The following is a 26,485-nucleotide window of genomic DNA, read 5'->3' on the forward strand; positions in this document are numbered from 1 at the left end:
AAGTACTGTCCTCAACAATACAGCCTTCCCTTCTCTATGCAAGGGCTGTAGTTTGGATAGGAAATATCCAAACTAGTGATGAAGGCTTGTTCCTCGAGGCGGTGCTGTGGTAAGGAGGTAGAGCCCCTAGAAACTGGGGACTAATGAGATGTCCACAGGCCATCAGGCATGCTCCTGAAGAAAACCGAGGAACTGTGGCTCCTTTTCCTTGCTTTCCTTTCACTCCTTGGTTCTGGTTATGAGCAGTGTGGCTCTGACACTCATTCCTGTCATAAAGTGTGGTTCCTCGTCATTCTCATTCACAGGCCTAGGACCATAGGACCAAGTTATGAGAAACTGGAGTTCCAAAGCTGTGAGCCAAAATTAAATGTTATCTCTTCATCAGTTGACTCTCTCAGAAAAGAGAAAGCAGACAGATGCCAAGAATTGCCTGAGATATCTTACCGGTCCCACTTTTTGTTTTATAATTTCACACTATATAAATTTCCCTCTCACCAACAAGTGCCCCAGTTACATGGCAGAATTTGCTCTCATCAGCACTGGCTACCATTCACTGCGAAGCCTCTTAGAGAGGTTAGCCATTTTCTTGCTTCCTGGGGTCTCCCTGAGAACATCATCAAACATCAAATGGTTTCCCTGAAACTTCTGGTTCCTTCCTTAATAGGCCAAGGAAATTCTTGCATTTGGGCCTCATTCTCCATAAACCATATTACATTCAAACTTCAGCAACACATCTGTGGTAGTTTAAATAGGTATGACGCCCCGCCATGAACTCATGTGTTTGAATGTTCGGCCCATCGGGAGTTGCAATATTAGGAGGCGTGGCCTTGTTCAAGTAGGTGTGGCTTTGTTAGAGGAAGTGTGTCACTGTGGAGGTTTCATATGCTCAAGCTAAGCCCAGTGCGGCACACAGTCTTCTTCTGCTACCTGCAGGTCAAAATGTAGAATGCTCAGCTCCTTCTCCAGCACCATGTCTGCCTGTATGCCGCCATGCTTCTCACCATGACAGTAATGGACTAAACCTCGGAAACTGTAAGTCGTCCCAATGAAGTGTTTTCCTTTATCAGAGTTGCCATGGTCACGGTGTGTCTACACAGGGATAGACATGCTTAAAAATCAATGTCTTTCACAGAACTGATGAGGACCTCATGCCAACACACTCTCTCCTGCTTAGCACAGTCCATCTCCCTTCCCGACCTCTTGCATGTAAAGCCTGCTTTCATCAATGTCCACTTTCTCTCAATATAACTGGTGCTGAGATCGGGCTATACGCTACTTTAAGTTACTCCATGCCATTTCTACAGTGGTCTTTCAGATTGTGCTTACCCTAGGAGACTCTATTTTCTAAGCATCTTTTGACTCCATCTTGAGGAAACAGGATGACTGTAGCCCCTGGGTAGATGCAGAAAGCAAACATCTGTCAGGGACCAACTATCCCGCACACACTGATAAATGACAAATTCTTGGGAATGAGAGGAAGGCACCATACTAGTTTATTGTGGTTAAATGAGACCGTAGGCAATTGAAGATGAAGCTTATTTGTTTGAATGAATCTATGCCACTAATATTCTAGAACCATCTGGGTTGGCAGGAGCAGTCTCTTCTCCTTTGCTAGAGAACAGCAGTCCTCTCCCCCCTTGGCTGCTGGTATGCCACCACTCCACAGCTGAGGCAAGAATCTCAAATACGCTGATGCCCTCTTTGCTTCAAGTTTGACCTCTCCCCCTCACGGTACCTATGGAATGGCAGCAAGTGTCATGCCTCACTGTGCTTTAAATAAAGACACGCAGACTCTTAGAAGCAAGTAAGAGAGCTGCATCATATCTGACTTTGCTAAGCATCATGAGTGCACTGGACATCTAGTTATGATATAATGTCCCTTGAATCTGCTCTGCTGCTGTAACTAGATGTCTGGCATAGTTGACGCCTCAGCTTCCGGATAAGTGTGTCTCCTGTAAAACACCATGGAGACCCATTAACTTTCACCCATTAGTTGCTACCTGTAGGGAGCAGTTACCTGTCCTGTTAAATTAAATTTTTCTTCATTTTCTTCTGTTAAGGTCTCTACTTCTACTATAACCAGAGAAGTGACACCCAGACACCCATCCTCATCCTTGCCCACACTGACCAAGCACATCAGCCACTCTTTCCTCCTACACTGCTTCTCACGTCACCAAGTACCACCACAGTCCACGTATTCTTCGCAGGCAGCACTATGCTTCCCACAGACTTCAGACAAGAATAATCCAGCCTCAAAATCATGTCTGGATGCCAGGCCACTCTGGGGACCACTCTTAGTCCCACAACACTGTTCCTGATACAGTTTCTGCACCTCTTCTTTTCCAAGACCCAGCCATCTCTGGGAAGCAGGAGTGAGGGGAATGGAAGATGAAGAAGCGGAGACATGAAGCGAATACAAAGTCTGACACAGTTGTGTAAGAATGTCAGCGCATCGTTCACCACACACCCTTCTCTAAAGAGCCAGCATTGGCTCACTGTGCCTTCAAACAGCCTTTCTACTACAGGAGAATAATAAACCATTCATCCTCTGCTCCTTGCCATCGCCTGTGCCATTGTCTTACACATTAAAGTTACCACTAGGGGTTGCTAACACCACAACTACCGCCATTCCCATGTTCCGCTGACACCCATATGTATCTAACTGGATTCTAGGGAACAGGAAATCTCTGCTCTGGTCAAGTTGGACTGAGCTTTGGAGCATCTAGAGAAATGGAGAATTGCAGAAGGCCACCTTGGCCTCCAGGGGAAGCATAAACAACGGAAGGTGTCAGGAAATAGACTTTTCAGGATGTCAGCCTAGGCTCGGGAGGCAAGCAGGCTTGCCTGGATCAGGGAGGGGTATAAACTGCATCCAGCAGGGAACAATTAAATTGTGATTTAGCTTCTCATTATCCCAATCCTCTAGTAGTTTAGGTTTGAAAACACACATCCAGCTTTAAAAATAAGTCCCTCTGATGAAGAACCCAGCTAATTTTGCTACTCACAACCAAAACAAAATAAAATGTTTGATATAATTCTCCTTCAAGTATTAAAGTGAAAAGGGATTTAAATTTTATTAACCTCTTCACTAACCAATTAATATAACACTTATTAGTAATTTCCTATCATATTAATATGAAGGATAGTATTTGAAGTACTGGAGGCATTATAGTAATTCCCATTATCTGTAATGGAAGTATTTCGAGATATACCCCCAATCAATAGATACCTACCCGTAGATCTTACAAGCAAGATCTTCAGTATTAGCATACTGTATACATAAGATATACAGTATTAGCAGTATATATATATATATATATATATATATATATATATAATATTCCTGGGGAAACAAACAAAAATATATGTGCTCCATTTAGGGTACTAATGATGGGCCAAAAAACAATTGTATTCAAATCTAGCATGGTGGATCAATGAGTCTATTTATTGGAGCATGGATACAGGGTCACTTAGAGGAACATGGGTAACTTCTATGGGTGACAGAACCACTGAAGGAATAAAAAATCTTGATTCAGCAACTGTTAGTTGCTTTATGTCCTGGGGAGTGATGAGGGGGCCTTGTGAGCCACCCACCAGGATGGAAAGTTAATGGAAAAATCTTGCGCAGGTCTCCTTTAACTAATCACAGATGCTGATAGTTCAAGGAGCCAATGTCAGCCCAGGAGAACATGTTTCACAGTCATTGCTATAAGGCTTAATTCATATATTCCCCATATGTACGAGATCACCCTGATGACTAACCTTGGTTGTCAGCTTGAGCACATCCAGAAACAACTAAGTCTGAAGCATCTGGGCATGCCTATGAGTTATTCCTCTTGATTGAATCATTTGAGGTGGAAAGACCTACCCTAAATCTGGGTCACACCTTCTAGCAACAGCCCACATAAAATGAAGGAAGCTTTTTAGCCAATTGCCCTCCCTGTTACTGGTAAGTTCATCTATCCTGATGTTGAATCAGTCCGTTTATAGTATCAGAACCCACTTCTTTAGTACTCTAACATAGACCAAAGACAAGCTGAGACATCCAGTCTCATGGAATGAATAATTACTGGATTACCCATGTTCCTGTTGAGAGATAACTATTGCTGAGCTAGCCAGACGATAGCCTGAAAGCCACTTTAATAAATTTTCTTTTAACATATAATAAGTGTGCATATATTATATATGGGTTTATTCTTTAAGTTTTGTTGCTTAGAGAACTCTGATCAATACAATCACTAGAGCAATTATTAAAACTGCAGTGGTCTGAATGAGAATGGCTCCCATAGGGTAACATATTTGAATGTCTGTTCCCAGTTGGTGGAAATGCTTGGCAAAGAATAGGAGGTTTCAAAAGTCCACATAAGTCTTCTCTCTCTGTCTCTCTGTCTCTGTCTCTCTCTGTCTCTGTATCTCTCTGTCTCTGTCTCTCTGTATCTCTCTCTCTCTCTCTCTCTCTCTCTCTCTCTCTCTCTTTCCCTACTGCCTGTGGATGAGAGGTAAGCACTGAGCTACCTGACTGCCACCATGCTTCCCACCATGGTGATCATGGACTAATCCTCTGAAACTCTAAGAAAGCTCTCAATTATATGCTTTCTGTTATAAGTTGCCTTGGCCATGATGTATCTTAGCAACATTAGAATAATAAATAAGACAAAAATAGAATAGCTATAATGGCAGACTATAATAAAACTGCTAGCATCATTACTCTTGAATTTTGGGCAAAATTATTAAGCAAAATAAGGATGCTTGGGGCTGGAAAGATGGTGCAGAAGTTAAGAGCATTGGCTGCTCTTGCAGAGTACTGGCATTTGATTTCCAGCACCTGCATGGCAACTAACAGCTGTCTAGGACTCCAGTTCCACAGGCTCCAGTTCCCTCTTCTGAACTTCATGGTAACAGGCATTCACTTGGTACACAGATGCACATGCTGGCAAAACACCCATACACATATTACAGGCATACACATATTAGCCAATTGATTAATTATAGCAAATACAATATAGATCTGAGGCAACAAGGAATGAGTCACATAAAATGAGTGATGGAGAAAATGGTTCAAGGTGTAAAATAGCACATAATTTAAAACAAATGCATTACTTCTGAGCTTTTCTGTGAAAGGTTTTTATGGAGGCCTAATTAGGATAAGGGAGAACTACCACAATCGATCATTCCATATACATTCACACATAAAGTTACTACTGATAAACTTGATTTACAAATGAGGAGAGAGGGATCCAATCAATGAACTTATCTACAGACGACTAGGTTACTATACCAGCCGTAGAAATAGAAAACAAAATTTATTTTTACTCAGAAAAAAAAATTTCTTTCCCAATTCAGTGGAATCATTTATCATTTGATTACTTTTTAATATGAGGGGCAATCTAGACCTTATAGAGGAAACAAACAAACTACTTACATTATCTTTTAAATAAACCAAAACTGTGTTTAGCTAGGTTGACTTTGCTTTGACTTTGTCCCTAGCACTTATCAGAGTTTCATTGATGACTCTGAATCTGAGCTTTATCATAATGTAATTACTAACTTTTAACCACACAGCAGTGGAGCACAATCTGGAATCCCACAAGCCATGATTGAAAGCTTGATTTCTACTCTTAATTGCTTCACCGTGTAGCAAGGACATATTGAAGGTTTTTGAGACTCGGGACTCATCTGGGTGAAATAACAAGCGTAATTTCTGCCAACCATGACCTCACCTGGGGCATCCTCACACTGTCTCCCACTCTCCCTAAGCTACAGCTCCGTGAAGGGGGAACCCGAGACCTCACTGCATCTCTTCCAGGGATTGACTCAAAATGCTCTGGCCAACAATGTAGAAACATCTGTCAGAGAATTTTTAAAATCTTCATTGAATTGCGACAAATAAAACCATCATGAGACAACAATCCTGAATTTGGGGCTATTAAAATTTTAAAGATTCTTTGTAAATTTTGCCTTCTATAATTAACAAAACAATTTTGAAAAGGAGTTATGTAGTTTCCATTGTCAATGTCTTGATGCTACTGGGTGGCCTATCAATACAAACTATCTTCAGTTAGAGCCCACATCCATAAGTCAGCTAACTACTGGGCTTGGGACCCGAGGAACCATAGAATAATTCAGAGAACTTCCACCCCACAATACACCTTTCCAGGACTCTCGCATCCTTTAGTCTATTGGGCTGGTAGAAAAAGATACCATGAAATAAGTCACTCAAAAACCAATAAAATTTGTTGCCTAGGGTTCTTGAGTCTAAAATCAAACTTGTAGCAAATCTGAGATCCAGTAAGTGCTCATTTCTCAGGGACGGTGTCTTCTTATTTCTGCCTCGTCTGGTAGGAGCAGAGCAGCAGCTTGCACGGGCCTCTTATATATGAACAATAACCTCCTTCACCTTCCAAAGGGCCCCGCCTCTTTAGAGATGAGAATTTTAGTTTCAACATATGACTTTGCGGGAGAAAGAAACATTAATACCATAGCAACTGATGATCTTGGATAGATTTTCCAGGTCCTCACTATGGCACATTGACCCTGTGAATGTGGAGCCCCAAAGCCCCACTCATGACCACCTTATGAATATGGTGCCCCGAACAAAAGTAGGAGTCAGATCAGACTATGCAAGATGACAAAATGGTACTGAGCAGGAACTTCGTACTGGGGCTGGGGAGGGGAGGGGGACGATGCTGAACAGGGGAAATGGCTCTAAGCTGCATGAATTCCAGAGAATAAAGCTCTGAAGTATTTTGGTGTTTTCTAAAGAAGCTAATTTGTTAGAAGAACAGATCTGTTAATGTTTCACGACTGCAGCCAGGCCAACTTATGGTGGAGTCCAAGGGGTGTAAACTTCAGCTACTTTTCTGGGACAAAGTCTCCATTAGGGTAGGATGTCGTTTCATCAACAAGGCCGATCATAATTGAAACCGTCAGCATTAATTCCCATAATACTTAAAACTAAGGAATAATACTGAATACTAGGAGCCAGAAAGGTGTCTCTGTAGAAGATGCTAAGTAGCTTAGGCACTGAAGAATACCTGGTCTCGGTTAGACAGTGTGGCCGTTGATAAGACTGATAAGACGCTGTTGATAAAAACAAGTGGTAGTCCCCACACTTGTAGGCCTGTGGGATAAGGTGAGTGAAATCTCACAAATCTTGGAGCTGCCCTCAAAGAGAATTAGGATTCCGTGCTCCTAAGGAAGAATGCGGTGATGTATGTCATCCCCAACCATCGCTGTCTATAGACTCCTAGTCCACTTCTCTCCCAAGCTAGACGACTTCTTCAAGCTATTAATCTGAATTCATCAAGTAAAAGGGAGCTGTTGCGAGGCTAATAGGTTCAGGTCTGATGGAAGCCAAGTGGATTATAGTCTCTCAGCACTTCTGTTTCCAGCAATGACAGGTAATAAGAGAGAACTTTCCTCCACACAAAGACATCTAGCTTAGCAAGCCCCAGAAAGAATTATTTTCTTTTTCAGCAGGAAAAAAAAAGAGTTCTAAAACACCAATGTTCTGTTTGCACTGTGTTTATTCTATTAATTCTGACCTTGAAAACGGAAAATCAGCTACCATATAATCAGAGCATAATTGCCTGGGAAAGCCCGTCCTTGAAACTAGAACACTGGAATCAGTTCTGAGCTGAGATTCACATAGTAATTAGTCTTAGCCCCGTGAAAGGGCTCAACACAGCAAATCTATGTTCCTGAGTCAATTTGGAATGAATATATTGTACATTACCAAGGTATCTGATGTATTCAGGCCAAAGAAGCTTCCAGTGGAGGGAAACGAAGATGAGCATCGGATGCATCTGCCACATGCAGCATTTTCTGACAAGCCTAAGACTGCTGAAGTAGAATTCAGAACTGGACTCTCCATTTTTGAAGTGTAGACACCAACTTAATTCACTTAATTCGATAATATAAATCCTCCGTATTCCCAGGTTCTGTGTCCACAGTCAATAGGTCATAAACTACTAAAGATACTTAGAGAAAAGTGTACCTGTACTAAAATACAGGCTAGGTCTCCTTACCTGTGTCCCCTAAACAATATACAATCACTATTTATGCAGTATTTGCACTGTATTGGTTATTCTAGGGTGCCTAAAAATAATACAAAGTAAACAGAAGGACAAACATATTTATATGAAAGTCTGGCATCATTTATTTGAGAGATGTGAGGGGCAACCATTTTGGTATCCTCACGGCAGGGGAAGTCCTAGAACCACGCTCAGAAGTATAGGAGGGTGACAGCTGTGTACAGGAATCAGTCCAGTAATTATTCCTGTGTAAAAGTCCTAAGAGGACTTCTGAGACAGCGTAGTTGCCTAAGGTTTGAATAGCGTACTGTAGACACGAACAGAATGGCATCAAAGAGTCACACAGCAGTACTTTCTTCCATGAGCTCAGTCTGTTTGAAGCACAAGCTCAAAATGCATATGGCAGAAAGAGAAGGACTAGTGAAGGGATGCAGACAACGAGCAAGCTAAGCAACACAACAGGAACACGGAAGCTGATAGGGCTAACAAAAGTGCTGGGTACAACACAGAGGAGCTATTAAGTTGCAGCCGGCAAAAGTCTGTGTGTGTGTGTGTGTGTGTGTGTGTGTGTGTGTGTGTGTGTGTGTGTGCATCACCTGGGGTCTTGTTCACATCAAGATTCCAATTCAAGAGTTTGAAATGCAGACTAAGATATTGCACTCCCTACTAGTACTCAGGAACAGAGACACTTGCTATTGGTCACAGCTGAGCATCTGAATACCAAGATTGTGCATCCTTAGTCATTACAACTGGGTAGTGATGGGTTCAGCATGGAAACCAGGCCCTATTATCCAGAATTCTCTCAAACTCAATGCCACAAATGAGGCAAGGGAAGATGGGCAGGATGTTTGCAAGGTTGTGTTAGTGATTAAACCTCATAACTCTCTTTCCACTGTATTTTATCTCTGTATAGATTACATTTTAAAAACATTTGATAGCTGAAGAGAGGTCTTTGTTTTGTTAACTTTGATTTGGTAGGACATAGGGAAGGACAGAGACAGACTCTTTATCATGTATTGTGGTATGATATTCCCAACTCAAAATTCCTTCTTTTATATTAATGATAATTTCACAGTAATCCCATAATGCATGCCTGATGAATTGTGCACATTGCCAGGAAGCAGTAGAGTTGGCTTCAGCAGACCAACAAAGTTCCTATATTTTCAACAATATTTAATACATTGAATTCTCTAGAAGGCCACAGCTGAAGGACAATGTCTGTAAACAAATGAAAGTTCTTAGTCTGGAAAAAAAGAATCAAAATTTATGGGCCTCACAAAAAAAAAAAAAAGAAGCTAGCAATGTGATTTGCTTCATCTCTGTTTATCTAGGTGTATTTCCAAGACAACAATTCTAACTGTGATCTCAACTAGACTAGTTAATCTGATGGTCTAGTCTACCTCCAGTTTTTGTTTGGAGTTGAACAGCCCTATGTGAGTCCTGCACCAGAAAAAAATGATACTAAAAGGTTTTGAAAAGGAGGAGTATTGCACTTCTGAGTCCACTCTATCTTCCCTTCTCATGACTTTCAAGATGAAGGACAATTGAACCTTTCAGAAACTACCCAGGCAATCAAAGCATCAAGACCCCAGGCTCAGGTGATGCTCATGTTCACTGTAGTGTTTCTCTGGCCAAACTTACCTACCCAGAATTCTGTCTCTCCACCCAGAATATTTATGGAGGCCACTACCACTGTCTTCACAAAGATCTCCCACAAACAGCTCCTGGCAGACCCTCTGGAGTTTTGTCCTTAGATATCTGCTTAGCAGCCACGAACGAAATCTGTCTTGGAGGTGCTGCTGCTGGTCCCCCTCCAAATGGGCAGACCTGGGAATTTGTAGCCATACATTTAAATAGCTTATTTAGCTGTGCATGTTCCGCATTAATTGCCTCTGCATTCGGTTGGATTTGTGCTTGGTAATTTTCTACTTACAGAGAGAACACAGATAAAATTTGATGGGCCGCGCTGGCCCTGGGCCGGACAACTGCCAAGTTCTTTGCCTTGATGACGATGAGCACAGAGGATATCACAGATCAGGGGAGCTAGTAGGGCTCCGTGTTTCACAGAGTGGTAATGACTCTTGCCTAATTTATCATTTATGCATTCCTTTTAGTTTCTTCCGTAGATTTTGTTGACAGGGTCTACAGTCCTCTCAACTAGAGGATGCTTTTCTGGAAGTTTTCTCAATGATGCCTGATGAAGGTAGAAGATAACTACCTATTATATTCCCTACCACACCAAAGCCACTCATGTCCCTGTTCTACCGGACACACGCTTTATCATTCTCAGAATGGACAATTCATTCCCAGCCCTTCCGTGTCTACTCAAAGAAATCATTTGTAAGGCTCTTAAGAATGCCTTCTACAAGCAATACTTTTTATAGTCAATGTTTTACATGCCAACTACCTAAAGTCCTAGTTGATTCCCTTTGTCAGCATTCCCTTACTCCATGTGTATATTCTTTTTTCATTAATATTTAGGGAGAAAAGGAAGTAGGAAAAAGTATGTCACTGTATCCTTTGAAAAACATAGGAAAAGCCCAGAGTTTGTGTCTTAGATCCATTCAGAAGGTAGAGATCTTTTATTTCCTTTGTTCTTGTTGTTGTTTGTTTGTTTGGAGACAAGGTTTTTCTGTGCAGCCCTTGCCATCCTGTAACTCTTTCCAGAGACCAGGGCTGGCCTCGAACTTAGAGATGCATCTGCCTCTGCCTCCAAGTGCTGGGATGCAAGGAATGTTCCACCACACCAGTTTGGGGCTTTCCGAACATGTACATACATAAACCCATACACATGCATACACTCACATATACATGCATCATTCTAGGAGTGAAGGCATAGCTTAAAGCATCAGAACTATGCAAGAACTAAGGTGAAAGACAAATGAGAAAAGCCTAGCCAAGGGGGCTATACAACACGATTCCTTTCACTACACCAAGTCTCCCCATAGTAGTGTCTGAGCATGCCCCTTGTCCCAAACAGCCAGATGTCTTTCTGCTAACAACTTGCTTCCATGTCCATTTTCACTGCGCAATTAGATTTTTATAGCCCTACATATCAGATCCAGAATACAATAGACATGAGTTTGGGCGGAAACTAGCCTGTGCTTTATTTCTTGGGCTGCTTCGGCTCTGGCCATGACTTACAACACCAAACCAATATCTTTAATCTCCCTGTCTCGGTTTTGTTGTCTAAGACATGGGAAATGACTCGCATGGGGTTGTCCTTCCTTCTGCTCAGATGACAAATGGAAGGAGCCAGCTGACAGCTCAAGCGGAGTACACGGGTAATAAATTGCAGTGACCCAGACACACACTCTCTGCTGATAGTAGGCTCATTTGTGTACTATTTCGTTAGCTCAGTTATTAAGCATATCTACTCTCTGATTAAATGTACAGAGAGCTCTGGTATTTGGCTGAGTTTATGACATTCAGAAGCCCCCACACATTTTCCTCTCCACATACATAACTGTCATGGGCGACGCCGGCTGTGTTGTGTGTCGGAAGGCAAAAAGATTTGATTTTCATCCTCCTTAAGTAAGATAAAATGTGAAGAATGAACAAGATAAATGGGTCATTTCCCTGGCAGGTTTTGCTTATTAAGATCTCATTTTGAATGCATGGAAACTTAGCTTTGCTACGTCTAGGTTTTTGTTTGTTTCCCCTCACACACTAAGCACAACATTACATCAATGCTGTTGATATCTGAATGTATTCGTCAATAGACACAACAGGTTACAAAGAAATAAAAGAAAGAAAAACAATTTCTTTTCAAACAGAAGTGACTCAGTATCATCAGATCAGTTTCTAGATGGTCAACCCTGAATTGATTTTCCTGTAACCAATTGTTCTTTCTCTTTGCATTAATAGTTGGTAGCAACAAATCCTGGCAACTTACCATAATTACATTATATACCTAGCCATGAGCTGTGTCTAATGGTACAATCATCTCTTAAAGCACAAAGGAGTTAGAAAACGTGTCCCTATCCCTTAAACAGTCTGGAGAAAAATATGTTAAGAAAAAGAAATAAAATGTGTTCTCTTATAAGAGCAATTTGAACATATATGGCAATATTTCTTCTTTTTGCACCCTAATTATTGTTAAGTGTCCAGATTCTATAAAACTGGAGAAGAACCTATTTTCAGTGGTGAAATAAATAATAATACTCTGATATCAGAAATATAGGAAATTTTTATTTGTTTTTTACAGTTAGTATACAAAGTAATGAGTTTCAAAATATTTTCATACTTATCTCGCTCCTATGTTGCCCTTCCCGTACCTCTACTCCACCATCTGCCCAGCCCCTCTTACTGTCCCTCCCTCCACCATTCATAGATGACCTGAGCAGCTTTTTAAAGGCTCCCTATTTAATAGCCTTTTCCTCCACAACACTGCTGTGGTCTCTTTCTTCCTATCAACTACTGGCAAAGCCAAGACAAGAAGCCTGAGCAGAATTTGTCAATATCACGCCTGGAAGGTGTGTGGGAGGGAAATCTGGCTGAGTCTCAGTATGACCAATTGACCCATGAAGTTTGATCGGTGCTGTGGGGAAGCAGACAGACAACGAGTAAAGTCCAGGTGTTGGCCAGTGTGAAGACAGAATTGTCCTGCTACCCATGATTCACCTGACCCCTTACCAAAGCCAACTACACGAATCCTAGGGTTCAAAAGAAAACACAAATAGAAAAAATCTTGTTAAAACAGTACTAAGTTTTAAGTCAAGATGGCAACAGAAAAGCACTAAACCAATGCCAGGAGCCCTCTTGACCTTGGAATTCCATATAACCGCATAAATCAAATGCTGATAAAAGTGGCCCTGTGTCTTCCAGTCCGTTTGCACCAGGAACTACTCAAGGTCACACTTTCTTCAGCAACCAAGGACGACCTGCTCATCAGCTCTGTACGGTTGTTTTGATTTTCAGCTTGCCACAATCTTGAGTCACCTGGGAAAAGAGGGCTTTAGCTGAGTAATTATCCAGATCAGATTGGCCTGTGGCCATGTCTGTGAGAGAGTGTCATTGACATGGGTGGGCCTAGGGCACTGGAAGGAGGGATAAAGCTTCCCTAGGCAGTTGGGTCTAGGCTATGGATGGAATGCAGCTGAACATGAGCCGGTGAGCAAGTTAGCAATCAGTGTTCCTTCATGGTTTCTGCTTCAGCGATGGACTAGGACCTGGAAGTAGAAGCCAAATAAGTCCTTTCTCCCCAGATTTCTTTTGATCATGGTATTTACCACAGCGGCAGTAAGCAAGCTAGAAGAGCCCTCACACTAAAATATGTATCCTCTTCCTGTTTCGCTCTACCTTGGATTGTAACCTCTGATAAACATGACCCATAGACAGAAAACCTTCCCATCTCCTCAACTTCCTTATCCTCTTCTCTAACTTTGCTCTTTCCTGAGACACTAACTCCCATGGAGCCTTACCAAGTAAAGCCGGTTCCAATGGGTCTTTCTCATGAGATGGGAATGCAGCGAGAGACCTCCTTGATCTCCCAGCGGCGCTGCCATCCCACATCTCATGGAGAAGCCACTCTACACAGCTGCCCATTCCTCCTCAAACATAGGGTCTGCTGATCTACCCGTAGTGACCACATTACATGTAATTACACAGCCACCCCAGGGATTTATTATTATAGAACAGATGATCAGGTAGACAATAATTGAACTACCTTTGGGTTATTGATTGCAAGCATCACCTCTGAGGAAATGAAACAAATCTTTGGTTTGGGGACAAAAATGAAGTTGACATTTTTCGTTCTAAGCAGTTGAGGCAATTATAATCCTTTTACTTCATGTAATGACAAATTATTTGCAATTAAAGTGAAGTGGCTCTGAAAGCGATGGAATCTGTACAGACATAATAGCTACATTAAAATTAGCAAATGACATTTTTAAAAAGACAGATTAAGGAGGCTCATGCAATGTAGGAAAGTCTTGGCTACACAGCAAAACTTTGTCTAAATAAATGAATACATCAGATGCTTTGATTTTTACCCATTCCCCCTGGTCCCCACTATGTTATAGCTTTCTGCTGAATCTATTTATATTCTATATTTGGTCATTATTATTACTCCTCATCAGAGTACACATGTTCTTTCTCTTTTTAAACTGCTGTTAGGAATGCCTAGTACCTGCCATATTTGTGACAAGCTGAATCAGAAAATCAAAAGAGATCCCTGAGTGAATCCAGAGCCATCAAGCAACACCCATATCCACTTACCCTGATGGTTTCATTTTGTTCTATTTTGCTTTACTTCAATACCAATGAAAAGAAATTGTAAACTTACCAACCACATCAAATTAACAAGCAGAAGAATGGATGATTTCTTAAAATCTGACTGCAAATAATTAGTTAGCCAGGACTTTTAAAGTAAATGTTGTGACCTCAGAACTCATTCTAACAAATTTCAGCTCATATATGAGAATCTCTTGTCTGTTCTAACTCTGCCCACCATGTGCATGGTGCTTCATAAAAATATAGACATTCCATATTGCAAAAGATGAAAAGAATCAGAAGTAGGAAATCATAGCATAAAGGAAAACTAAAATTAGTAATACACGTTTTTCCAAAGAATTATTGTCACCATACTCCTTCAGTCATGAAATCCTCCACTATTATTGCCATGGTGAACAGTATGCTCCTGCATGATGAGCCCAAATAAATCATTTTCTTTTTAAGTGTTTCTCTCGGGTGTGGGGAATCAGACTGACCCAAGACTTTCTCTGGGACCCTGAGGAAACGGCAAAGGAAACTTTTGTTATGCTGTATGCAGAAGCAGATTTGGCGAGACTGGTTCAGGACTGGAACCGGTGTGTGACTTCTTCCCTACCCTCTGCCCCCAACCTGTGGTTATCAGTTCTTAGGTGCTTGTCTAACTTAATTCTCTGATATTTGACTGCTTCTCCCTGCAAATAGTATATGTGATGCTTTACTTCTTAATAAACTTGCTTGGCATAAGTCATCAGCTTATGCGAGACCCCTAGATCCTCTGTTTCTCATCCCTGGTTCTCTCCCTCAACACCTTGCCATTTGGGACCCTTATTCTGATGGAGGAAGGTAGTTGGTTTATTATAATTAACCAATTACCTTCCTCCATCCTCTGTTTCTCATCCCTGGTTCTCTCCCTCAACACCTTGCCATTTGGGACCCTTATTCTGATGGAGGAAGGTAATTGGTTAATTATAATAAACCAACCGCTTGGCCTCATAGCTTAGAACATAGGTGGGTGGAATAAACAGAATAGAATTCTGGGCGGAAGAGGAAGTGAGGTCAGACTCTGCTCTGCTCCCGGAGAGACCCAACAGCTCTGCTCTCTGGAGCAGAGACACCAGGATGGATGGAGGCTAGAATCTTCCCGGTAAGCGCACCTTGGGGTGCTTACACACATCATTAGAAATGGGCTAGTCCAGGTGCGAGAATTAGCCTGTAAGGGCTAGAGTTCATGGGCCAAGCAGTTCTTTAAATGAATACAGTTTGTGTGTTGTTATTTCGGGCATGAGCTAGCCAAGCGGCCGGGGTGTTGGGGACGCAGCCCCGCCGCTCCTATTTCAACAGATGGCGCCCAGACGTGAGGCTAACTGAATCCACAAAAAGCCTGAGAAAGCTTGGGAAAGAATGGAGTGAAGCATGTTTTCTTGGTAGCAGAAATTTCTTGGGTCTACTCTGCTTGCTAGAGGCAAGCAAGCGCTCTCATCTAAGAGAGGCTTCCTGACTCAGCTTCAGCTGCAAAACCCTGCAGCTCATTAAGAGGTCCTGCCACGAAACACTTAAACGGTGTTGGTGAAAAGCTGAACGCATGCTTTTCGGTTTTCAGCCGTAGCAGGAAAAAAGCTGTGCTGTTTAAAAATGCCGGCTTTCTGGGCCGTCCTGCCAGGGCAAACTCTGACTGAGGCAGGAGAGCCAACTACCGAGAGAGGACTTGACTGTTGTCTGTTGTAGCTCGCTGGCTGGCAGGGACCTTGAAACGCCATAGAATTGTGTCTATAAACATGGCTACAGCCTGTATCTCCGCCATGAGGCTGGAAAGCTAAGGAATGGACTGGATCTAGCTGGCAAAGCCACGGCTTTAATCCTACTCATATTGCTCAGTAATTTAAAGGCTCGTGTGGTCAGAAAAAGAGAGATATACAGTAAAGAGATTCAAAGATAAAGAAAATGTTTAAATGATTTACAGTGTGTTAAAAATATATGCAAGCTAAAAGTTAAAAGTTTTAAAAAAAAAGTAAGAAAAAGAGAAGTTGTGTGTGGTAGTACACGCCTTTAATCCCAACACTTGGGAGGCAGAGGGAGATTGACCTCTGTGACTTCAAGGTGTGGTAGCACACGCCTTTAATCCCAGTGCCTAGAAGGCAGAGACAAACAGATCTCTGTGAGTTCAAGGTGTGGTAGCAAACACCTTTAATCCCAATGCCTGGGAGGCAGAGACAGGCGGATCTCTGAGAGTTCAAGGAGAGCCTGGTCTACAGAGTTATTCCAGGTCAAAGAGATACAGAGAATATAAAATAAAAGTAAAAATAAACGAAATAGAGGTTAAAATAAAGCGTACAAAGATGGAAAATACACAGAGAATCTTGATACTGTATACTATTATGCTCTCTTTGAATTGTTTGAATGCTGAGGAAGGAGCAACAGATGCTAAAAGATATTTGTTTATAAATGCTGCTGAACTAATCCATCGTAGAGATTTTGATGCCTTGACTTTGAAATTTGGATCTAAGGACATGATACTTTGGAAAGGAGTTTCTTATTTTGTTTTCACAGAGGATGAGACCCTGTTCATTTCTTCTATTCCGATATGGTATGATGGACCACGCCCTCCTGAACGGTTGCTGTGAATACCTTCAGAAAATTGCTTCGCTCAACTGCCAACTGAGATGAAACTAGCACACAGGTTATACCATGAAAGACCTAATTAACGACGCCCCCATTCAGCAGGAAGCAGTTTGGAGAGAAAAAACTGCGCCCATATTCCCAAATATTGTTTATAAATGTTCTTTTACATTTAAAGGGGGAGATGATATAGGTATGAATAATTTACATTGATATGGATTTTGCTTTAGTGATTTAAATTTAAGGTTAATTTTGTAATGTATATAGATTGTTAATGAATAATCATTAATAATAGTTAAGTTTGTAGTCATGTTAGTTAAGATTTTCTAGATGTGCATAGATATATTTTAGATAGGCATTCTTCATATTTTTCAAAGATTATAGAATATGGCATTTTAAATGTTTTAATAACTTAGGACTTTTCATGACAATGAGACACTCTGCTCCTGGCAGCACCAATCTACTTCAAGAGGAAGATGGGCATCGAAGAGGATCCTTATGGAGTTTGATAGCCATTTGGGCAAGAAACTGCTCTTGCCTGGACTATTGCATAAACTGGACACAGAGAACCCGCAGAGAGAGGACTGCTGAACTTGCCTAAAGGTGAGATGATCTTTCGGGGTTCCTGATTCATGAAAGAGTCTGCAAGACATTCTTCAGGACAAGCAGATAGTGACTGCCTTTGAAATTTCCTGCTTTGTGGAAATGTCTGCTGGAAACTATGGGCCTGTAGGCCGAAGATGGATGCCCCAACGGTACAGAGGAACTTTGGGTGACTGTCCAGGCAGCGAGATGTCTCTGTCATTTCTAGAGCTTTGGATGTTAAGTTAAAGCCTTTTTTTTTTTGTTTAAACAGAAAAAGGGGAAGTGATGTGGGAGTGTCATATATCAATCTGTTGATTTCATTGGTTAAGTTATAATAAACCAGCTGCTTGGCCTCATAGCTTGGAACATAGATGGGAGGAGTAAACAGAATAGAATTCTGGGCGGAAGAGGAAGTGAGGTCAGACTCTGCTCTGCTCCCGGAGAGACCCAACAGCTCTGCTCTCTGGAGCAGAGACACCAGGATGGATGGAGGCTAGAATCTTCCCGGTAAGCGCACCTTGGGGTGCTTACACACATCATTAGAAATGGGCTAGTCCAGGTGCGAGAATTGGCCTGTAAGGGCTAGAGTTCATGGGCCAAGCAGTTCTTTAAATGAATACAGTTTGTGTGTTGTTGTTTCGGGCATAAGCTAGCCAAGTGGCCGGGGTGTTGGGGATGCAGCCCCGCCGCTCCATATTTCAACATTATTCCTGCAGGTTCAGGTTACTCAGGTATTCTGTCCCAGCTCTAGTAACCAATATGTTGGGTATGCACGCATGTGTATCTTGTTTCACTTAAGACTATGATCCTTATTCTAGAAGTATGTGCTAGTTAGACTTCAATCGGTAAGTCTAATAAATATCTGATAAAGCCTAAAGAAGGGAAGACATAATTCTGTTTGTTTATTTGGTTGGTTGCTTGCTTGGTTTTTTGAGACAGGATTTTTCTGGGTAGCTTTGGAACTTATCCTGGAACTCATTCCGTAGACCAGGCTGGCTTCGAACCCACGGAGAGGAAAGATGTATTTTGACTGTTTTCAAACAGTCAAGTCTATGGTTGTTTGGCTCCATACACTCGGTAGATTGTCACAGTGGCATGTGGCAGAGGAATTTCTTCACCTTAAATTACACAACTAACCAGGAGCAAGAGGGGAAGTTAACAAGACAAACCTAAGAACCCAGCCTTAGTGATCTCCTGATTCCAGCCAGGTGCAGCTTCTAAGAACCTGGTACAATAGCACCACCACTTAGAGACCCAGCATTTGGGACTGGAAGCCTGTGGGGATATTTTCGATTCAAACAACAACACAGTATACATTCTATTTGACCAAGAAATTCTTGTTTTGTTTGACTTGTTTTTCTAAATGCCTGGAGTCACCATGAGTGGTGCAATGAGGCTGTTGAAATAGGGAGCGGCGGGGCTGCGTCCCCAACACCCCGGCCGCTTGGCTAGCTTATGCCCGAAATAATAACACACAAACTGTATTCATTTAACGACTGCTTGGCCCATTTCTATCTAGCCTCTTCTCGGCTAACTCTCGCACCTGGACTAGCCCATTTCTAGTAATGTGTGTAAGCACCCCAAGGTGCGCTTACTGGGAAGATTCTAGCCTCCGTCCATCCTGGGTCGGAGCTGCCTGGGAGAGCGGAGCCTGGCGTCTCTGCTCCAGAGAGCAGAGCTGTCGGGTCTACCCGGGAGAGCTGAGCATGGTGTCTCTGCTCCAGAGAGCAGAGCTATCTGGTCTGAGCTCACTTGCTCTTCCTCCCAGAATTCTATTCTGTTTCCTCCTCCCACCTATGCTTTAACCTATCAGGGCCAGCCAAGCAGTTTCTTTATTGCTCAATCAATGAAATCAACAGATTGATATGACACTCCTACATCATGAGGCAGCCTGTGAACATGCATGTCTACATGGCTGCCCACCTACACAACAAAAAGGAATGGGCTTTTTAATCCTAGAGCACTTATCCCAAAACAGAGCAGACCACGTTAAAATGAGAGCTGGTCCCCACACCCCAAGCCTGAAAGTCCTTCCCCCAAGGTAAAATAAAACAAAAGTCAGGACATGCAGACATGAGGTATCATTTTTTTGTGTGTATACAACATTCTGCCTTCATGTATTTCTGTAAGCCAAAGGGGGCACTAGATCTCATTATAGATGTTTCTGAGCCATCATCTGGTTGCTGGGAATTGAACTCAGGACCTCTAAAACATCAATCAGTGCTCTTAACCTCTGAGCTATCACTCCAGCCCACACATGGGGTATCATACACAGAATTCTGTTCAGATTCGACACACCCAGAAGCACACCAGCCTCAGTGTCAGCCTCAGTGCGAGCGTCAGAGCCAGCCTTAGCACCAGCCCTGAGAAAACTTTCATGGCTTCCCCTCTCTCAGCCCAAGACACACACACAGAATGGCAAGCTCACCTCAGCTGCTCTGAGCCAAGTCTGCTCTCACTCCATCATGGGAAGAGGACTTTCAGTAATGAGGCCTTTCAGAGAGTAGTACATTAGTGCTACACCCAGCGCCCTTAAAACAGTGTCAACTGTTTGAAATGATAATGAAGACTTCTGGGGAAGTAAATGAAAGAAAGGGAAGCAGATCCCAAGTGGACAAAAAAAAAAAAAAAAAAAAAAGAAAGAAAGAAAGAAAGAAAGAAAGGGTCGTATGATCCCAAGTGGACAAAAGATGTGTTAAAGAAAGACAGACAGACAGACAGACAGACAGACAGACAGACAGGAGGAATAGTATGAGAATAACTACCTTGTGGTTGATGTTTTTAACATATCATTTTATATACAGATTAATATTTATCTCAAGGGTACACTTTTCAATTATCACATAAGTGAGAGAGACTTACATCCCAGAACCATGTGCTTTAATTCCGTAAGGTGAGATCCGTTTTCATTTTCCCTTAAGTGTGTGTTTGAAGAGTCTTCAAAATTATTATTCTAACAAAACTTGCCTGGGGGAACAGATGAGGCTATCCACATCATATAACATACGACACTATCTACCTCATATAACATTATTGACAGGTATTATTATATTTTTAATTCAAAACAAGAATATTACTTAGGCTATAGGGCTGCTCAGCGTGAAACAGGAAGATGTGCCCTGGGGTGTGACTCTCCCTGATAACAGCCAGGGCAGCCAGCTGAATGAAACCCATAAACACCTGCCCATGCTCTATGTGGGGCACGGGGTAATTAATACCATGTTCATAAGCCTTCTACTTTCCAGCTACTTTGCCATTGCTGCAGTTACATACCACTGGCTTCCTCAAATTGGATATTACTGACTTACTCACTGAAATCTAAGGGTGCTTATAGAGCATGGTAGTGTGAGTAGCTTACAGGACAACGGTAGGAGAAAAAGCTGCCTTTTCCCCCAAGTGGGATTTATGGAAGGGCATCTCCTTCCACTCCTGACTAAAACAGTTGAGGCGGGCAGGGGAGAGGAAGTGAGGCTGGCTGTGCCTCAGCTTCAAACATCTCAGTTGCCTGCTGACAGCATTGGAATTGATGTTTCAGGAAGGACTCTTCCCACATAGCTGAGCTAATAGAGTTCATTCATATTTTCTCATAAAAAGCAAGAGACAACCCTGTCAGTCCAGAATAGTCCATGGATCTGATTCCTGGGCCCTGCCACCAACTTGCCAGGTCCCACCTCCAGCTTACTAAACCATTGGCATGCTTGGATCTGCAAGTGTATAGCAAGTGTATAGGGATGACTAGCTGGAGACCTGGCCAAAGCCATCCTCATAAGAGTAATAACTTTCCCAGTGCTTTGTCATGCCTTCTTTACAGAATCAATATGCTGGGCCAGTTAGAAAGGTTGGGATGGCGCACAACCATCTCACATGTCGTATTTTTCCATCAAAATCACTCAGCACATACTCAGCAGCATCCTTTGCAGAGTATGGTCCTTCATCCTTATCCTCATGTAACCTATGAGACGACTGTGTGACTGCAACACATATTATGGCCTGGATGGTGGCATCTTCAGTGGCACTGTCTTAATAGGGAAGTGTGTATAAATGTTTTCTGCATAAATTACTAGTATCCACTTGCTTTCATTCTTTTTTATTGTGGCAAAAACATTTAACATAGGAACTACCCTCTCAACAAACTTCTAAGTACACAATACTCTGTGGCTGGATATGAACATCCTGTGGTACAGGATTTATTCGTTTTGCCTACGTACAGCTTCACATTAACTGAATATCTGTGTATTTAACTCCCTTCCAGTCCCTGGGAGTTATCGTTATATTCTGTTTCTAGGAGTTAAAGTACTGTCCATTCCTTTCCAAAGATGTTTTTAAAGTGAGTGTGTGTGTGTGTGTGTGTGTGTGTGTGTGTGTGTGTGTGTGTGAGAGAGAGAGAGAGAGAGAGAGAGAGAGAGAGAGAGAGAGAGAGTACCTGTGGCAGTCAGGAGGCATTGAAGCTAGAATTATAGGCAGCTGTGAATGTCTGGATGCAGAGCTGGGAGCAAGACTCCATAAGAACAATACCAGCTCTTAACTGCTGAGCCATCTCGCTAGCCCTAGTATTGTAGATTCTATTTACCCTCACACTTATGATGTATTTCACCTAATGTAATACTTGCCACATGCATCCATGTTGATGCAAATGACAAGATTTCCAAATTCTCAAGGATCTGTAGTATTCCATTGTATGTACATACCATATTTTCTTGCTCCACTCACGTACCAGTGGGCACTTGAGTTACTTCCTGTCTTTGCTATCATCAACATGCTGCCATAACAGAAGGGCAACACCGTCTGTGAGAACCTGATTTTATTTCCTTTATGATACTCAAAAGTAGGATAGGCTGGAGCATATCATAGTGAATTTTTCTGAGGAGTATATGTTATTTTATTATTGGGTTCCCAATTTACAACTCCCTCATCTGTGTACAATGGTCCCCTTTTTCTTCTCCACATGTTTCAATCATAATAGTGATCCTAACAGATTTGACATACGAGATCTCATTGTGCCCTTCATTTGTATTCCTCTGATAACTGGTGTTCATTTTCATATACACATTGGTTACTTGGATATCTGCTTGAGAGAAATACCTACTCAAGCACTTTGCCAATTTTGAAGTTGGATTATTTGGGAATTTGACATCGAGTTATAGGAGTTTGCTTCTTTTGTATTTTAGATACTAACCCCTTGTCAAATGTTTGGTGTGCAAAGATTTTGTTCATTCTGTAATTTTGTTTTGCTCTGATGATGATTTACTTTGCATTGGCTTTGGCAATGATTTCTTGGTTGATGCCAAAAGTACAAATATGGGAAGTAAAATCAGATAAGTGGGACCACATGAAACTGAAAAGCTCTTTGCTGCGAAGTTTTGTTTAATTATCAAATTGTGTGAAAATAGGCTTTTTCTCTGTGTTCCTCTGCCTTATTTCATAGGCTGATACCTTTCATTTTTTTTCCCAGCAGCACACATAAAAATCTAAGACAGGATGAATGATGGGAAGAAGTGATAGGAAAACACGGTTGCTAACACCAAAGAGAAATATTACATTTTGACCAAGTCCAAAAGACTCTTCAAAATACCTCGTCCAAGAAAGCTATGCAATATTTTATCCCAGACACAATAGATGAAGAAACAAAAGCTCAATACACAAAGTAATTTGACCAGGTTCCTGCAGCTGGCCATGCGGGGCTCTGCTTGACCAAGTACCTTTCATTTCATGTCCGAATTCTCACAACAAAGAGAGAGCTGAATCTTGCTGACCAGAAAATATGTGTCTCAGCACATCAAGGGTACAGAGGACAGCACATTTGTGGTTACTAACAACCAGACCCTGTCCTGGGCTCTGCAGACCAGCATCTCATTGCGATTCCCCAAGGCTTCAAGCAGGCTTCCTCCATCCCCATCACTCGAAGGAAGAATCTTGGTCCACAGCAAGGATGCTGGGAACTCCCTTGGTTAAACTCTGGTTGATTTGACTGTCCACGTGGCCTCCAAAGATGGCAAACTTTAATGCTGACTTCTCATCTCTCCTTGACTTTAAGTCTTTCCACACTTCCTCTCATAGAACTGTATAAATACTATGGCTTCTACTTCACCAGGCAACTGGGGCTTGTGGGAGCACACTGGCTGAGGATTTCTGTGAGGAGGCTAAGGGTGGAACAGCACAAGTCCCCAAGTTGTCAGAGAGTAGTAGGGAGAGGGGAGGGCAGGAAGGATGGAAACAACACAAGTTCCCAAGTTGTGGAGGGCAGGAAGGATAAAAACAGTGGACTTTCTTCCATGCCTGTGTTTTTGGAAACTTCCTTCCAAGACCCTAGAGTAAGAAAAAGTATAAAGAAAGAGAAGAAAGTAAATAAGGAAAAAAAGAAAAAGAACAGAGAAGCTGAGAGCAGAAGAGATAGTAAAATCAATGAATGTTTTCAGTAATTATGGTGAAAAGTTGTTTTTTTTAAGTTACTATTTTCCCAAAAGGGCAAATGTACAGAAGGGGCCGGTATGCCATTAGGATGGAATATTGACTGCAGCTAAAGTGTGCATTGTTTACTTTGACCAAGATCCAAATGAACTGGTACTTAATCACTCTGAGCTTTAGTTTCTGCACTTCTGAAACAGGATGATCCTGATTCCTGGTGCAATGTTCTGGTGATAATTAAATGAGATAAGACCCCACACACACTTACCCCAGTGATTGGTTCATAGCAAATGTTCAGTAAATGTTAGCTACTCGTATGCCTGTTTTCCTTAAATAAAGCTTAATGAAAAATAGACAAGGAACACTCAAATGGGAAATAAAAAAAAAGGACAAAGCAAATTGGCTCTATGTACTAATTTGTTGCTGTAACAGAGTTTGAAATCAGCAATCAAAACCGCATGGAAGGGAATCCATTTTGGCCTCCTGTTTTCAGGGAGTAACAAATACCAAGAAGGAACACTAGAGGGTGCTTTCCTTAACTCTGAAGGAAGTTCCTCAGAGACCATAGTACTCTGCACCCTGATGCTAGGATGAAGGGGGGACAGGAGGATAGACGGCAGGCACCATCTCACACTCAAAGCCACAGATGTGAGAATGAATGAAATAGATGTGACTATGTGTGTATGTGTTTCTCCTTACCAGATTCGCAATGTAGAAACACACACACACACATCAACATCAGGTTTCCATAAGTGTGAACAAAATTGCATCCCTACGCATGAAAACTATATGTATGTTACATGAAGACAAATGGATTGATTCTTAGCAGACAATCCTTAACAGCAGTGCAAACTCATTGGGTTGGTACTCATTCCAAGTAGTCAACACTACTCAGAAAAACAGAGTAGTTCATGGCTGACTTCTTCCTTCATGCCAGGCAGGAGCTATACCTTGAGTATGTGCCATATGCATGATACCAATTACCAAAGGCCTTTTGCCACTCTGCTGCCTCAAGGAAGAAAAATAAGACACACAGAAGATGCAGTGCTAACCCAAGAAGCAGAATTAGCAACTACAGGATTTGCAATCTTCCCAGACTGAAAAATCCAGTCCCTTGACCACCGTGTGAAACAAGCTAAACAAATGACTGGGAGATTTCAATGTCCTGAAAGAGCAGAATCCTGAAGACCTGGATTTTTATAATCATTTTATAATATCCTAGTGTCCTACTGTGGAAAGAACTAAGAAACCCCATTTTAAGATCCAACATAGATGAGTGATTGGTTCCTCTCCTTAAACGAGAACCAGGACTTCTCAATCAGCCAGCCCTGGATTTTGGAGACACCAGCTAACTTCCCCGGTGTGTTCTCTGATGTCCTGCCATCCAAGTTCGATCACAGAATTAGATCCAGAAACAAAACTATAAAGCCCTGGCCACAGAACTTGCAGTAACTTTTAGGCCATGAAAAGGCAAAAGGTTGAGAAAGTAATTTTCTCCAAGAAAATTCTTCTTTAATGAAAAATAGCAGCAATTATTTCTAAAGGCAGGAGAGACAGACAAATACAAAGAAACGCCTATCAAGGTCTGCCTAGACAGCAGTGAGAAGTCAAAAGTCCCTAAGAGGTTGATTAAGGCTTAAGGTGCAGCCACTCTAGCAAGGGGCCAAACATATCTTGTTTTCAGAGATCTACCGTTTCTGGGAACTAGTTTTCATCAATCCAGACACTATCTCAAGTCCTTATCCCTTAACAGCATGATTAATTACTTGTGCCCAATTGAAGAATGAATCGGAGATGGTACGACAGAAACAAAAGATTCAGAAACACACTGGAAAGTAAGAGCCTATATCCTTGTTGCAGATACTTCATTGCTTGCCTCGCCCTTAGCTCTTCCGGCCATGGCTAATTCCTACAACCTAGGGTAATCCTCATCCAGAACCAGTCAAAGGATCCCAAACCAAAAGGGTCTGCTCATTGGCTAACTGAACTAAGCAGATGCCTTTTCATTGATCTGGAATTAAACCCGGTGGATACAAGGGTGTAGGGCTCACACAGGAGGTAGTCACATTGGACCTGACACTGGGAAGTAAACCTAGGACACTACTCAGGAGCAGTAGCTTGTCAAAGATCTGGCATGAGAAGCAGGTGTGAGGATGGCTGTGGCACCTGGGGAGGCGAGAAGAGGAGGAGCTCAATGCTTTGCTGCGCATGCAGACTGCTCCTCCCAATTTTGCAAGGACCCTAACCAATGCATGTGACCTGAGTTGACTGCTGTCTATCCAGCCAGCCAAAATGGTCTTGAGTCAATCGTATTAACATTATCAGTAATGTTCAATACTGACCAACACTAATTTTGCATCTGGCATTATATTAAAACTCTCCCGTTCAGGTCTCTTTATTCCTTGAATTATGCCCATGGCAACAGTGCTACTGTGACCCATGCTTTTCTGTCAAGGAAGCTGAGGCTCTGAACTACCAGCTGAAGCAGTAGTACTGCAGAAATGGGCTCCCCCTGAGTCTGTCCTCCCAGCTGCCGTATTCGACTTCTCCTTGACTCTCTCATAGGTCTGCCAACTATGGACTGTTACCTCGCTCAGAGTAATGTCAACTGATTGGTCCTCATTTCTCCGGGC

At 42.1% G+C, this 26,485-nt stretch overlaps 1 long non-coding RNA gene across 2 annotated transcripts in view; it reads right to left on the minus strand.

The window, feature by feature from the left end:
• Positions 1–12,288: 12,288 nt before the first annotated feature.
• The window catches only part of LOC126500658 (uncharacterized), a 59,623-nt gene continuing 45,426 nt past the window's right edge, over positions 12,289–26,485 (minus strand). For both annotated transcript variants that reach the window (XR_007591393.1, XR_007591394.1), the window contains exon 3: positions 12,289–12,974. This is a non-coding gene — a long non-coding RNA (uncharacterized lncRNA). The remainder of the gene's footprint in view (positions 12,975–26,485) is intronic.

Source organism: Alexandromys fortis, unplaced genomic scaffold (genome assembly GCF_014885135.2).
Source record: "Alexandromys fortis isolate MF-2015 unplaced genomic scaffold, M_Fortis_MF-2015_v1.1 scaffold_46, whole genome shotgun sequence".
Classification (NCBI taxonomy): Eukaryota; Metazoa; Chordata; class Mammalia; order Rodentia; family Cricetidae; genus Alexandromys; species Alexandromys fortis.